Genomic DNA, 15,132 nt, shown 5'->3' on the forward strand with positions numbered 1-15,132 from the left:
TTTGACAATAACTCAAGTTCTATAAATCCTTTTGAAGTCAAACCAACGGCATTAGAAAGCTAACATCCATACCTACAACTTTTGTGTTTACATCTAAAGCCAATTCAAAACTAAAATGTGTGAAAAAGATGCAAAAACATGAAACAGAGAATGCTGTCAAAGATAGCTCTCGGGAAAACTCCATTTTTCATCCCAAAATCCCAATTTTGAATCCCCTAAGCCCAAATTTGGTCCCAAAGTTTGTTTAAACGTTTCTAAACATGAAAAGACACTCAAATCCATATAAAACTTGAACTAAAACACCCTTTCAACAAAAATCACCATTTGACCCATTTTTGATGAAAACCTTCAAGAACAACATAAATTCACTTCAAGTTCTATGATTATGATTACCCATTGTATCAATCATTAACAAAAATATATCATAACAATAACAGCAACAAGCAGCCATGAATTTATCAACAACAACATTATATTTCATCAATTTTGAGTGAAATCTAATTTCTCTAATCATCAAAATCAAACAACAACAACCATTAATTCTCAATTCTTCACTTAAACCCTAATTCTCGATCTCTCAAAAACTCTTCCTAAAACTCGTTAAATCTAATCGTTAGAATCATACACATAATAAGATTGAATGCTAGTCTCACCCTTACCTTAGAATTATCGATGCAGCCTCTTCTCTCTTCTCTTTGTCTTCCCTTCTCTTCTCTTCTCTTCTCTTCTCTTCTCTCTAAACCTTGTTTTCTCCAAAAACTGATCGTACGTTCTATGTATTTCTAAACCTAACTTCTCTTATTTATAACCCCTCATCTAATTTCTCTTACACCTCAAAATTACTCTTTTCCTCATAATCTTATTTATTTCTAAATTAAATATATATCTCTCTCCCACTTAATAATATTAATACACCAAATAACACATAATAGCATATTTCATCAAAATATATATGTATATAATATTTTAACACCAAATAACAAATATACCTGGGCTTTTTCCCCAAACTTGCAGCCAAAACAACAAAAAGTTGTTTTCTCCACGGATGTGCATTATATACCTTTGGTACCTTGAGAATTAGAATATTCATTATCAACATTCTCCCGATATGAAGGATAACAATACACATTATATCCCTTTGGTACCTTGCCCTTATCCAACTTCACTCCTCCTTTGGTTTTAACTATGTCGAGTGGTGGACACATTGAAATTGTAGATGGATAAGCAAGTTCAAGAACCTTACTTTTCAATGCCCGTTTTCCAACAATGTCAGGTGACCGAAACAATTTCTATAATGCCTCAATTTCATCAGTCATGTCTAATTCAGATATAGCTTATGTGTCTTTCTCTTGTTGACCTCCCATTCTTAATTTCCTTCATTGGATATGAACATAATCTAATGGTATAGGCATACCACTAATTTTATATCTTCCCAACTCACAAGCACAAGGCAACCCATACGTTGTTCTGAGTGTGCAACCACATATCAATTTATCAGTTTTTACACATCCAACTATTTCAAACTCTTCAGAAACGCGTCTCAAAGCAGCTCTAGATACAAATCCACGCAAAATATCTCATAAAATGGAATTGTGTGTGCGTGCTCAACTTCATAAAAACTTTTCTGAAATGAAGCTATGATTTTCGCATATTGTAACTTTATGTTTTTATGCACACCCTCTCAACATTTGAATAAGTCACCTTTGCTTTTTTCCAACATTTGCTTCAGTTTTCAATGAGCAGATTCTACCCTATTTGAAAAAAATTATCACATATAAGTCAATTCAATGTGATTAAAAAAAATTATGTTCAAATTAAAAAAAAAAAATATAACATAAAATCCCAATGTAATCATACCTATTAGTCACTGTGCTACCCAAATGCATCACTCTTATGTCCCGTGCTCCAAAAAAATTTTGTATGTGAGGATTTAACCAATTATCTTTCCATTAATCTACAAACGTGCTACAACCATTGAATGATTGCTCAAACTTTTGCAACTGTTGTTATACTCCACCTCATTAGGCGACCATACAATATCTTTCCATTGTTGCTGATACTCCACCTTCGAAATATACTGCTTGCATTTTGCTCCAACATTTTTGTCTATGTGAAATTGACAAATCAAATTAACACTATTTGGAAATACAATTTCGACGATGTTCATCAAAGCAAGATCCCTATCAGTCAAAATCACTTGGGGGAAATAAGCCTTCCTTAAAAAACATACCTTTCAGCTTCTCTAATACCCAACAAAAGTTTTATGCACGCTCAGATTCAATATTAGAAAATACAACTGCAAATGTTAACTCTATTGATGTCATACCTACAATTTCGAGCAGCGACAATCTATATTTATTAGTTTTGTATGTGTTATCCATAATCATCTGGATGCGCCCATAATATATCTCTCATTACATTTGAGTCTACTATTCTTCTACTCCAACTGACATAATTCACATCACCTGTCAACTTTAACAAATGTTGTATCTATGTTCTAGGACCTCTCACCTCTTTTTCCAGCATAATCTTCTTCTTATATAATTGTGTGATTCAAGTGACATTCTATGGGTCTCTCTCTTGCAATGATAGAAGTATGTGTCTCGGTGGAACACGACGCTTTGCCAAATCCTCAACATGTTTATGCTCATCTGCACTTAGACACCCTACAAATGCATGACCTTCCAATCTATTAGGTAACTCATGGTTATGAAATCCACATTTCACCTCAACTTTCTATCCAAGACCATCTTTCAACGGTGTTGATCTAATTTTGAATGGACAACCACAATTTTTAGAAGCACTTTGTGTTGAACTTTCAGCTTGCTTGTACCTTCCACCCTTGTCACAACCCAAAATTAATGTGTTACTTCTTCCTCAGTTTTCGGTCTCTGCATCTAAATCGTAAAATAAAAAGCAACTACAACAACATCTATGTTGCCTACTTCAATAAAAATAAAGCTATCTGCATAAAAATATGTTCTAGAATATGAACTCAACAAGAAAAAGCATTGTCCTCTATCAAGAATCACTACGCAGCAGACTTAAATATTTGAATCTGGTCAAACAAGTTGATTTCTCCCCCATGGGTCCTTAGGAAATACTACAGAACTAAAGCAAGACTTAAATATCAATGTGTGTATAAAAGAAGTGCTTTGTGCGTGTTTGAGAAACAAAAGTGTTCTTAAAGGATTTGTAGAGCTTTCTGGTATAAACAGAAAACAAGAGCATCCGCCTCGAGGGCATCCGTCTCGGGGTGAGGTAGAAGAGAAACCTCTTCGAGATGTTTCCCAACCTTCTCTTTGATGCAAAATGAGAGATGGCAATAAAGCACAATGTAGCTAGACAATCACGTATAGAGGAGACTGTATTTGTTTAACTTATTGAATGAACAAATAAAATATATTCGTATATTAATCCATTCAATATTTTTGTAACTTGATTTTCTACAAATTTGAAATTTTAATCAAAATTTTGTTTAAAAAAAATTACCTTCCATAAGTTGACTATCGAGAAGCTTATATTTTGAAAGTTAACATTTCGAAGGTTAATTAGCTACAGAAAGAGAATATGACTTCTGATGGCTAACCTGAGCAAGGAGATATTCTCCAGGAGTAAATAATAATTATAAGGATGTATTATGAAAAACAAAGGTGTAAATAGCAACCACACAGCTCAGATGGCCTATACACATATATTTTGGACTTGGTTGTCTATGATCCAGTAAACTCATTCCATATATATATGATCTAATAAAAATGATCAAGGGGATTTCTCTTTGGACACCTACCAATTGTTCACAGGAACCTACCGAACTACAGTTAACAATTGTTCGCTCCAAAACAGGAGTTAACTACCATTCAACACCATTTGTTTGTCACATGTCGAGTTACGGCGAGGATTTGGCACCCTATTTGTAGCTAGTTAGGTTGGGAGTTGGTCTTGTCGGGTAGTTTGGGGAGGTTGTTTCAGGTCTTTGTATCCTTAGGGGTTTTCGTAAAAGGTCTAGGCTAGGTTTTATTTTAGTCTGGCATGCTACTGTGCGGTCTATCTGAAAAGCCCTTAATGATTTTCTTTTCTTCGACAGGATCATAGATGTTGAGTATTTGGTTGATAAGATCAGATTCCTTTCATGGAAGTGATTCTTTGTCAAGCACCCTAGACACCACTATTTGCTTTATGAGTGAAAGGTTGTTCTTTCCTAACGGTTTTGCATTTTTTTTGTGTTAATACAATTATTTTTCATTCAAAAAAGTAAAATACCGTTCGACACTTTGTATATTGGTTAAATAATTTTTTAAATCAGTTTAACCGAGTTAAAAAATGTCCGAACATTAATTAATTATCAGCGTGATGTTTTAGGTGTCTCTAGACAATTGCTAGGTGCCTAAAGAGCAATCTCCAATAACCAACTCAACAACTCAAAAGTATGCAGGCCAAGAGCCATTCATTTACTATAATTCTAAATCCACCCCCCTATATTTCAAAGACCCCCGAAATGTACTATCGGAAATGTCCATTAGATAGTGTATTTCAACCTAAATAAACTACCTAAAAGATCTTTCTGGTAGCCAATGTGAACATATTGAGAAATTATCTTCATCTATCGATTCAAAGATTCCAGCTCCAAAATGTTGTACCTGTTGACAATAATAAAAGTCAACAAACTTTTTGGTACAAGTAACATGAGATCTATTAGGGACGAAGAGTATATACTAGTAGTTGAGTTGACCTTACATTCCCAAAAATTTAAAATTGGTCGTAAATTGTTTTCCAATTTCAAAGGGTATTAGGTGTTAGTGCAAAATAACAGTTGCAAATCAATTAAGGTTTGAGTGCTTCATTCTTAATTCAATGATCAAGACCATGTTAACATGAATTTTTTTATAACCTCAATGCTTAGTTAGCGACTCACTAAATCATCCACTTAATTAGGAGGACTTAAAAATGTAAAAGAGGTAGTTGACCTAGTTTCACGTTTTTGACCCTTAATTATTTTCCTTCCATTTTTAAGGTATTTGTTTAACCTTGTTTTTGACTAGATAGGCTTGTTATATTCTTAGGAGAGGCAAAGTTGAATGTGAAACAAGTGGTAAGTTTAATATACATTCCAAAGGGAACCAAATTATTAAAATCATTGCATGTATAACTCTATGCCCTAACCCTAAAAGATTAAATTAAATCCAATTGTTCATTTCTATTATTGTATATAGCAATATACTACTATGACACAAGTATTATTTTAGTTTAAAATTAAACACAAGTATACAATCCTTATTTGACTGATTCCTTCTTTTGGGGATATAATAATGTTTTCTCATAATAAATGTACATCCTTTTGTTGACAAGCACTTATTAAGCAAGTGCACGAATGGTATACATTGGGTTCATGGGTTTTGCCACACGAGTGTGAAAACGGCAAGAAATGGTTTTCTATATTAGTTTTATGTGTGTTTGTCCTCTTTCTTTAGTTAAAAACTTAACATAAAAATGAACAGAAACAGACAAGCATGATATCTCTTACTAAAGAGTTAATTTTAGTACTATAAAATATTGGTTCTTGGAAGACTTTTTGAGCTTCAATTCACAGCTAGTGCGTGACATTAAAGTCTTGAATTGCGTTAAGTAATTGCGTTTTTTGTTGCCATAAAAGAATACAAAGAATTGCGTGCTTCTAGAATTTGTTGCACTGATTAGTTTTTTTAACTCACCGAAATCAAATATTTGAATGTCCCTTTTATTTGAATTACGTTATTTACCGAGAGCGCTTAGATGAGTTGACGCCGGTCTCTTTTACCTTAGATAAGGTTATGCGTTTAAACATTTTGATATTAGACACATTACGCGTGGAAGATACCTGGTTTACGCTAAAAAATTAACTATGTTCTTTTGAGCTGACTTTTAAATTAATAATTTAGATCCTGAGAAATATGTTTTATACTACAGTGGACTGCAAGTCGTTAGATTTAAAGAGATAAAATTTGTGTATTTTAATATAATGTTTATAAATTTAAAGTCTATTGTTCATGACATTTAAACCTCACCTCCGTCAATAAAAATGGATTCAATTGGTAAAAGCTATTCATACTCCAGAAAATTGTGGATTCAACTTTCATTGTCGGCGTGAAGACATCTATAACGAGTAATATGTAACTATATCTTTATCATTAGTTCAATGTTTTTGCCAAGAAAACACATTAAGTGAATACTAATTTTATGTTTTAACTTTAGATTTTTTTTAAAGTAATTATGATTAAGAAGCAATGACTGTAATTATGTTGGGCTTTAACAAGACCAAATGTTCCCTAAATTAAACCTAAAGTTTGCCACACCAAGAAAATAAGTTTTTAGTGCTTACCTTTCTTTCCACTTTGAAGAGACATTTATATGGAGTTCCAATTCGAAAGCTAGGTTGAGCTATTTTCTCATTTCGTAAAATTATTATTATCTTGACATAGCAAACAAAGTGCTTTTTAGGGTTTGCCTTCATCTTGGGAGGATTTTTGATGTTGCTGATTGAGACTATAAAGCTAAGTTGTAACTTGAGCTAGGTTCTATGTTTCCACTTATGCAAATTGATTAAAGTGAATTATTTGGGTCATAAATAGTGCATAATATAACTTGATCTTTTAGACGGTCCCAAGCATATAGGGTCATCCCCCGTGTTATGTGCTGTGTCTTTTCATAGCATATATAGACCAAAAGGCTAAATTTCACCATGCATTATTGTATAATGGTACAAATGGATCGATGTCATAAAGTTTTTGTTAGAAAGTTGATTGAAAAGATGTCTACAATACACACATGGGGTTCATTATGATGAGAAAAGTTGATTAATTAAGCTCAAAAGAAAGGTAAAATTGACGTGCTAAGAGAAAGAAAGAGTAGCTAGCTCATTTGCACATATGTGGGGGACGAAATTCCAAAAATAATAAGGTACTATTATTTTAAAAATCAATTAAATTAAGGAAATTTACATATTAGTCATATCATAAGCTAAAATGTTAAATATTCTATACAAAACATGTGCGTGTCACCCAATTATTTTTTAGAAGAAGCATTTTAGCATATGATAACTAAAAAATGACTAAATATATCCTAAGATGCATGTTGCTAAAATACACCTTCATAAAATACACCTAAATAAGGGTCATCTCTTGATTTCAGAATTTGTTAATTTGTTAGTTGTTAATTGTTAATTTGTTAATTGGGAGGATGAACTTGTTAATTGTTAATGTTTTTCACTTTTGTTACTTTAAACTTTAGAGGCTTAAAGTGTTGGTTTCCTTGAATTTTATTAGTATTTTTTGCAAATATGTTTTATGTTTTGCTTAAGACTTGTAACATTTATTTCATATTAGGAATACTTCATGAATTTTGAGCAATGTTTAAGGTATTTTAGTATATTTTTTTTCAACAGTATAGTATTTTAATATTAGATATATTAGTGTTCGCGTCACCGAAATAGCGCCCGCTACTCTCCCGCACCCCGTGCCGCATTTCCGCTTTGACAACAGAGCGTGATCCTGCTTTAGGTATGACAATGAACTTGTTATTTGATTAACCGTTAAACATGTTTTTTTTATTGTGTTGTATACTGATTGGTATATGTTGGCACTTTGAGGGAGTCGGGCGAAAATTATCATGATGCTTACATGGAGGATCGCAACCACATACTACATTGTTTGTTCAAACGAAGGCTAACTCGCATCGTAGCTAGTGACTGCCTCTACTACCCGTAACAGGAGCATCAACAACCACACCCGTTCAAGAACATAAACGTTTACTTAAGCTGACTAAAATACAAACCTCACATGGTTAGTTATTTTCTGGATCGCGTGCTGCACCAATTTGAATATGTGTAAAGCATTCCCAAATATCCACATAAGTTTTCTTCTCCCCTTATGACCCAATTGAAGGTGTCTCAGCACTACACATAGTTTCTTGATTGTGTGATGTCAGTCCAGAACATGGGCCATGTTGCCTTGACTGGTATAAAGACAGTGTTTGGATACATGGGATGGTATTTTAATATTTCACATCCATATGCAATACCAGACCGAAAGTAGGGGTTCTGAGGCCACATGAGCAGGCCCTTGATGATATTGCTGTCGAGGAGTAGGGGGACATGCCTTATCTAGACATGAGCACACGATTATGTCGCATTAGAGAACATATCATAAGGATAATGGTCGGTAGTCAAGTGGAGCGGGGAAGTCCGACATGGCTAAGTTTGAAGAAGATTTTGTATGAGGTACACAGAGGCTTGGTTTATCGTCGGAGGCGAAAGGGGGGTGGGCTACCTAGTAGTGTTGTTTATGTGTTGTAACATTGGGATAATTTGTGTTTTTCAATTTATGGTTGGTATTGATCATGTAACATTTAAATGTTGGTGCTACTTCCTAAAGAAAAAAAGAATAATGGTGCTACTATTTTTAACTTCTGTTTAAGTTCTATTGTTTAATATGCTTCCATTATAGTTGTGCTTGTAATTTGTTTTGATGTATTTTGAAAGCAATATCTCTTCGTCAATTTGCCAAAAAAAGTGTACACATACTATGTTTTGTACTGATAGAGTTCGGATAATATAATTTAAACCTGTTTTTACAAGTTCATATTATAATTTGAACATGATACTAACTTTTCTCGGATTTTGTTTTTTGAATTTTTTTGAAACAAGATTAGAGTGAAACATGACAATTTGCGGTTGTTTAGTGACTTTTTTTAGGAGATTCGGATTATACAATATAAAATATGGTAATAGATTGTTCGGAATATATAATCTAAAAATGGGTAAAATGAGAAGATTATATGATCCGCCACTAGATTAAATTGTTTTCTTTCTTCTTCTTTTTATATTCCAAATTGATAAGTTTTTTTATAAGCAAATGTTAGTTGTGAGTAACCAATAGAGAAGAGAAAATATTAGTCGTCAGAGATCAAATCCGATCCAAGACCTCCTTTTTAATCTCATTTATCGACTCTTGTTTCACCAATAGAGTGCGAGTAACCAAGTATTTTCTTTTTTCCAATTAATCTCTATCAAAAATAGAAAAAATTAAATTGAAGACCTGTCCTTTTTTTTGAAAGTAGACTTAATTCATTGGTGTCATTGAATCTAGACTAAAATTCATAATCAGTGCTTATCTTTCTTTAAATGCGAGTCATATTTCTCGGCATAAATTCTAAGTCTCACATCACTTTCAGCTTACTCTAACCACTCACCACAATTGTTTCATAATTATTTCGTCATGACCATCTTCATTTAGTTCGTCATATATATTATCATAGTATTTTTCTTGTTTAACCATCTAGTTCTTAAGATAATGAGTTCTGATATTTAGAGTTCGATATGAGGTAAATAACAAATAATTATTTCAACTAGAAATTCAACTCGTATTTTTCATATTACAATTTACAACTAAATTGAATTTTATGACCTAAAATTTTGAGGCCTAAATCCTCAATTTGGATCGTTTGAAATCTAGGTCGGCCATGTGCATTTAGACAATAAAATTACAAAAACAAAAATGAAAGAAAAACTAAATGTGTTTTCTTTACAATATAAAATTGGAGAAGGTTGCAATATGGTAACACACATTCAAATCCCAACTATATATTTTCTTTTTGTTTCAACGTCATTGTTGTTGAAGATTTCCATTGACATCAGAAGGTGGTGGATCACATAAAAAACTGTCTTGATCTTGATTCATTAGTAGGATGGTAGAAACAAAAAACATGTCTTCTGTAATTGGTGGGTTAATCACCTCTCTTGTATTCAATGTGTTTCAAAATGTCTGATACAAAAAAGTGTTTGGAAATGACTTTTCGCAATGAATTTTGAATACCTCTATACTCATTTAAATAAAGTTTGCTTATGATAATACTAGGTCTAATTTTTTCATAGGATGTGAGTGAGGTTAATATATACAGTATATATATAGACACAGAAACGCTATGCAAATTCTTTTTGGAATTTAATGGTGGTGGGTTAACGATTCAAAACAATTTTACACACACAATTAATCAAAATATTTAAAATCGTTGAATTGATTAATGTTTTTAATTTACTTGGCAAATCATAATGTTTTGATTGGTTGTGTGTACAAAGTTATTTTGAACCGTCAACCCACCACCATTAAACTCATTCTTTTGTACGGTCGCATCTTCCTCACACCCTGAAGACGCCCTCCAATTAGACTTATATCAAAGACCATAGTGTACATATCCATTTTCACTACTATATATACCATTCCATTAGAAAAGCATGGTTCATTTTTTTACTTTAATTAACTTAACATATTTTTAATCACAGATTATAATCACAAGGAAGGAATATTGAATCTAGTCACATGATCCTTTAATGTTCTTTTTTTTTATAAGCTAATATATAATATAATGGTTTTTGATTAGTGTCTATCATCTATATAGTAAGAATGAGTGGGCTTTGGTGCGCTGGTCATGCATCGGATCAAGTAAAATATCAGATCGATAGTTACTTGTGGTCAAATTTTCCACATTAGAACCGAATCATAAACGTTTTATCCAATTAATTAACAAGTTTCTTAATCTTTGATCCAACTAACGAATCCAACAAAAACAATGTACCAAGTATATATTCTAGGGTTATAACTTAATTAATATCTTCAATTTTGCTTTGTCAAGAAACATATCTAATTATTTATATCTAAGTATCATAACTACCATGACTTAAATCCATCTTATAAACGTTACCAACACAAAAGTTGAATAATATATGGTCCCCCACATCGCCCCCAGATGCACTATATACATGTGTCCACAAAACATAGTCACCATACATGTGGCACACCAATTTACATTTATATATAGTGTGAACTCTAATTTGTAAAGGTAAATGGATAATGGTAAACCATCCAATTTTGAGGCGTTTGAACGGTCAAATTTAACAAATGAAATCCATATATAAATTTAAATTGACCAAGAAAGAGTCTATTACTATGATGATTATTATTTTTTGATTGTGTAGTGTGCAATGAAACAAAACAACACGATGTGATGAGTAGACCCACACGAGGGGGCTGTTTGTAAATGATAGAGGACGCACTACATATTTTATTTAGGATTTGCTGCAAATGTAGAGTTAGAAACAAACAAAGTTACGTATGTTTATAAAATTGGCAAAAGACAATGGACAAAAAAGTTTCACGCTTAGGGTTATAATATTGATTTATTTATTTTTTGACAAAGGGTTATAATATTGATTTTTTTTCCCTCAAAAAAAATAATATTGATGTTTTTTGTAACATTATTATTTAATTAAAAATTTGTTGCAAAGATTCTTGTCTTTTCTTATGTTTTTGGCGGTTTTTTCTATTTACCACGTTTTCAAGGCATGGACGTGTTCTTAGCTAATATATATTGCTTTATGAGTAGTGTATATGTTGCAATTAATTGAAAATAAACAAATATAGGGCATGTTCAATATATATAAAGATTATAACATAATTATATTTTAGTGAAAATCAATTTAATAAAGATATATATGATCATGCATATAAACCATCAAAGAACATACATGAAGTCTTGGTAACCTTAAGATCTATAATATTTATCAAAGATGTTAGGGCTTGAATTGTGTTTTTAAAACTTTTGGAATAAAGGAAATTGAAAAAATATAAGTTTCAAAAACCCTTTTTGAAAATCTTGTAGTAATTAAGTTAACTAAATCTTAAAAGGAAAATGCTACTTTTCTAGAAAAATAGCATCAAGAATTTTTCAAGACACAGTTGACAAATTTTAATTGGATGATTTATTTGTCCACTTCCTATTTTTAAGCCACACCTCCTTGAATTGTGGCAAATAGTGCATTGTGATTGGCTACTCTTTATTCTTGAAGAATTCTTGATGTTATTTTTCTAGAGATATAGCATTGCTCATCTTAAAAATAAATAGAGTGAGAAAGATAAACTTAGATAATTATAATAGTTCACCACCAACATGGTAACTACGTTCGATCCCTTCAAACATAAGAATTTCCACTAATTAAGTCAAAGAACTTACAACCACTAAAGTATATACGATCAAGCCTTTAACAAATCAAGACACATTGGGATAAGTTACTGGATGAAATAGAATTTTAAAATTACATGGTTAAGTCTTCTAGAAAAAGGATAAGAAGACTTTAGCATAAAATACAAGTGAAAAAGCTTTCAAAATAAAGAATAAGAATTTCAAATGTCCATTGGCTGTTCAGAATCGTTGTTCAGTGGATTTCTCACTTCTTGTTTTCTCGCAAAAACTTAGCAACATCTGCAGTGAGGGAGTTGTACTCTTTAAAATACTCTGAGAATAATGTTCCATAAATTCAACAGTTTTTGGACTATTTCTCCTACAATTGCAAAAATTCACGTGCATGGGTTGCATGACCTTACTACAGCTACAGTGAAATTAGAATTTGATTATTCAATCATGATGTCCTTTTGTGAGCGCCATAGAATCCCGATTGATTGTAAAAATTCCTCAATGAATGCTTTATCTGTATTCATCATGGGTCAGATCATTGATTTCAAGATACACCATAGGAAGCAAAAACTAGATGATCCAAAGTATTGTTCACGAGGAATGTAATCAAAAGATGCACTTCTAGTAGTCAGGATTAGATTCGAGTATCGACTTAAGTGAGAGCATATTTATTTGTAGGTTTAAATGCACTTTTAGCCCTTTAACTTTTAAAAACTTGCGATTTTGGCCCCCAACAAAAATAAATGCAATTTTGGTCCCCTAAATTAAAAATAAGGGGTATCTTGTTGAGAAGACGCCACGTGTCTCAAAAATGAGGCCAAAATTGCTATTTCTTAAAGATAAAGGTCAAAAATTGCAAATTGCAACATTTTGTAAAGTTAGGGGGCAAAATTGTAATTTTTTGTTAGGGGACCAAAATCGCAACTTTTGAAAGGTTAAGGGGTCAAAAGTGCATTTAAGTCTTATTTGTATTAACCAAAAGGTCATCAAAGCATTTGCACGCTTAGTAAACACGTGAAGAAATAAATTGTTCTCTTATATATTTTATTATCATCAAAACATTTTTTTTAAGAAGTTAAATTAGCCAATCCAAATTGGCTCCGAGGAGCTGAGTTCTTGATAAAACCCATGGGTTTATCATCATCAAAACTTTATTATTGACCATTGTTCTTTAAACCATAATAATCTTTCACTTTTTAATGATGACAAAGCCATATACTAATAAACAATATCTTGATCTTGGACCGAAGAAGTTTTGTTTCTTTAGTTGTTGGTTTTGTTCTGTTGAAGACTTTTTAACCAGACGATGATTTTCATTGCTTTGTACTTTATTTATGCCCCATTTTGTTGCTAGACTGTGAGTGACTAGATTGTTGATTCAAAGCTGCTTGTATTTTCATAACATTTGTGATTCATGTGTTTTAACAGATGATGACTCACTAAAGGATGTTAACACCTGGCTCGTTCCGTACAACTTACTGTAAATATAAGGCTTGAGCCAGAACATTCTTGCTTAGACAAAAATCTACTAACTCTATGATATAACTTACTACATCATTAGTAAGACTTTTTTAATTGTTCACTATTCCATGATATATATTGCGATTTCATGTGATAATCAGGGACAGATCCAGAAATGAATCCGGGGGGGGGGGGGTGGGGGGGGGGGGGGGGGGATATTAATTTATATGCATTGATAGTTTAAAATAATTTTACACATACATCTAATCACATTTCATCATTTATAATTTTTCGAAATAATATTATGGCATATATTTTTTTAACAACAAAATTTATTCATAACCAGATCCATGCACAAGACGAACAGAGACTGACAACACAGAAACAACATATCAAAAGGCATCGTATATTGGCGGAACACCTAAAGGAAAAAACATACCTCGTACAACACAAACACAACTCCACCAACCTCAACACCAATAAAAATAAATCTCCAAACCCAAAGCCAACACCAATACCTAGTTAAACCCCCACATATCAAATAATATGCTAAAGCCTCCAACTCCACCGTGAATGACCACAAAATCAAAATCCACACATCTTTCACACGCTAGTCACACCAAACCCCTCCAAAAAAATCATAAAAACCATCACACCTGCCAAAACCCCTAACAACAACTCCTCACTTTCTCATCACCACCGACAGAGCCCAATTAAGCAACCGATAATGAGTTGTTGCTCCAAACATTCAGATTCGACCACCAATCAACTTTCGGTCTGTCGAAGGGGGGGGGGGGATATTAATTTATATGCATTGATAGTTTAAAATAATTTTACACATACATCTAATCACATTTCATCATTTATAATTTTTCGAAATAATATTATGGCATATATTTTTTTAACAACAAAAATTATTCATAACCAGATCCATGCACAAGACGAACAGAGACTGACAACACAGAAACAACATATCAAAAGGCATCGTATATTGGCGGAACACCTAAAGGAAAAAACATACCTCGTACAACACAAACACAACTCCACCAACCTCAACACCAATAAAAATAAATCTCCAAACCCAAAGCCAACACCAATACCTAGTTAAACCCCCACATATCAAATAATATGCTAAAGCCTCCAACTCCATCGTGAATGACCACAAAATCAAAATCCACACATCTTTCACACGCTAGTCACACCAAACCCCTCCAAAAAAATCATAAAAACCATCACACCTGCCAAAACCCCTAACAACAACTCCTCACTTTCTCATCACCACCGACAGAGCCCAATTAAGCAACCGATAATGAGTTGTTGCTCCAAACATTCAGATTCGACCACCAATCAACTTTCGGTCTGTCGAAGATGACACCAAAATAAGCTTAAAAAACTTGAGTCAAAAAACTGACTCTCAATCTCGAATCAAAAGCGATCGGCCCACCAGCCTCCCGAAACAAATCACTAAGGTACCCCTAAACTTTCGAACCACCAGAGAAGATACCTTAACCTTTCCAAAAACTTGAAAACTAGACACTAACTTCCGATCTCGAAGAAAAAGCGACCGACCCGCCAACATCCAGAATGACAAATTCCTAAAACAACGAAAATGTGGAACATTAGCGCAAATCGAACAAACTTGAAAGCAAACCAAAATTAAACCATCCA

The 15,132-nt window shown here is 32.8% G+C and overlaps 2 pseudogenes; both read right to left on the bottom strand.

Moving 5' to 3' along the window:
* Positions 1-1,052: 1,052 nt before the first annotated feature.
* Positions 1,053-1,732, bottom strand: LOC146945183 (uncharacterized; annotated as a pseudogene).
* LOC146945184 (protein FAR-RED ELONGATED HYPOCOTYL 3-like) lies at positions 1,565-3,509 on the bottom strand (annotated as a pseudogene).
* Positions 3,510-15,132: the final 11,623 nt, after the last annotated feature.

Source organism: Medicago sativa, chromosome 2 (assembly GCF_051527215.1).
Source record: "Medicago sativa cultivar Bolivia chromosome 2, Bolivia_mono, whole genome shotgun sequence".
NCBI lineage: Eukaryota > Viridiplantae > Streptophyta > Magnoliopsida > Fabales > Fabaceae > Medicago > Medicago sativa.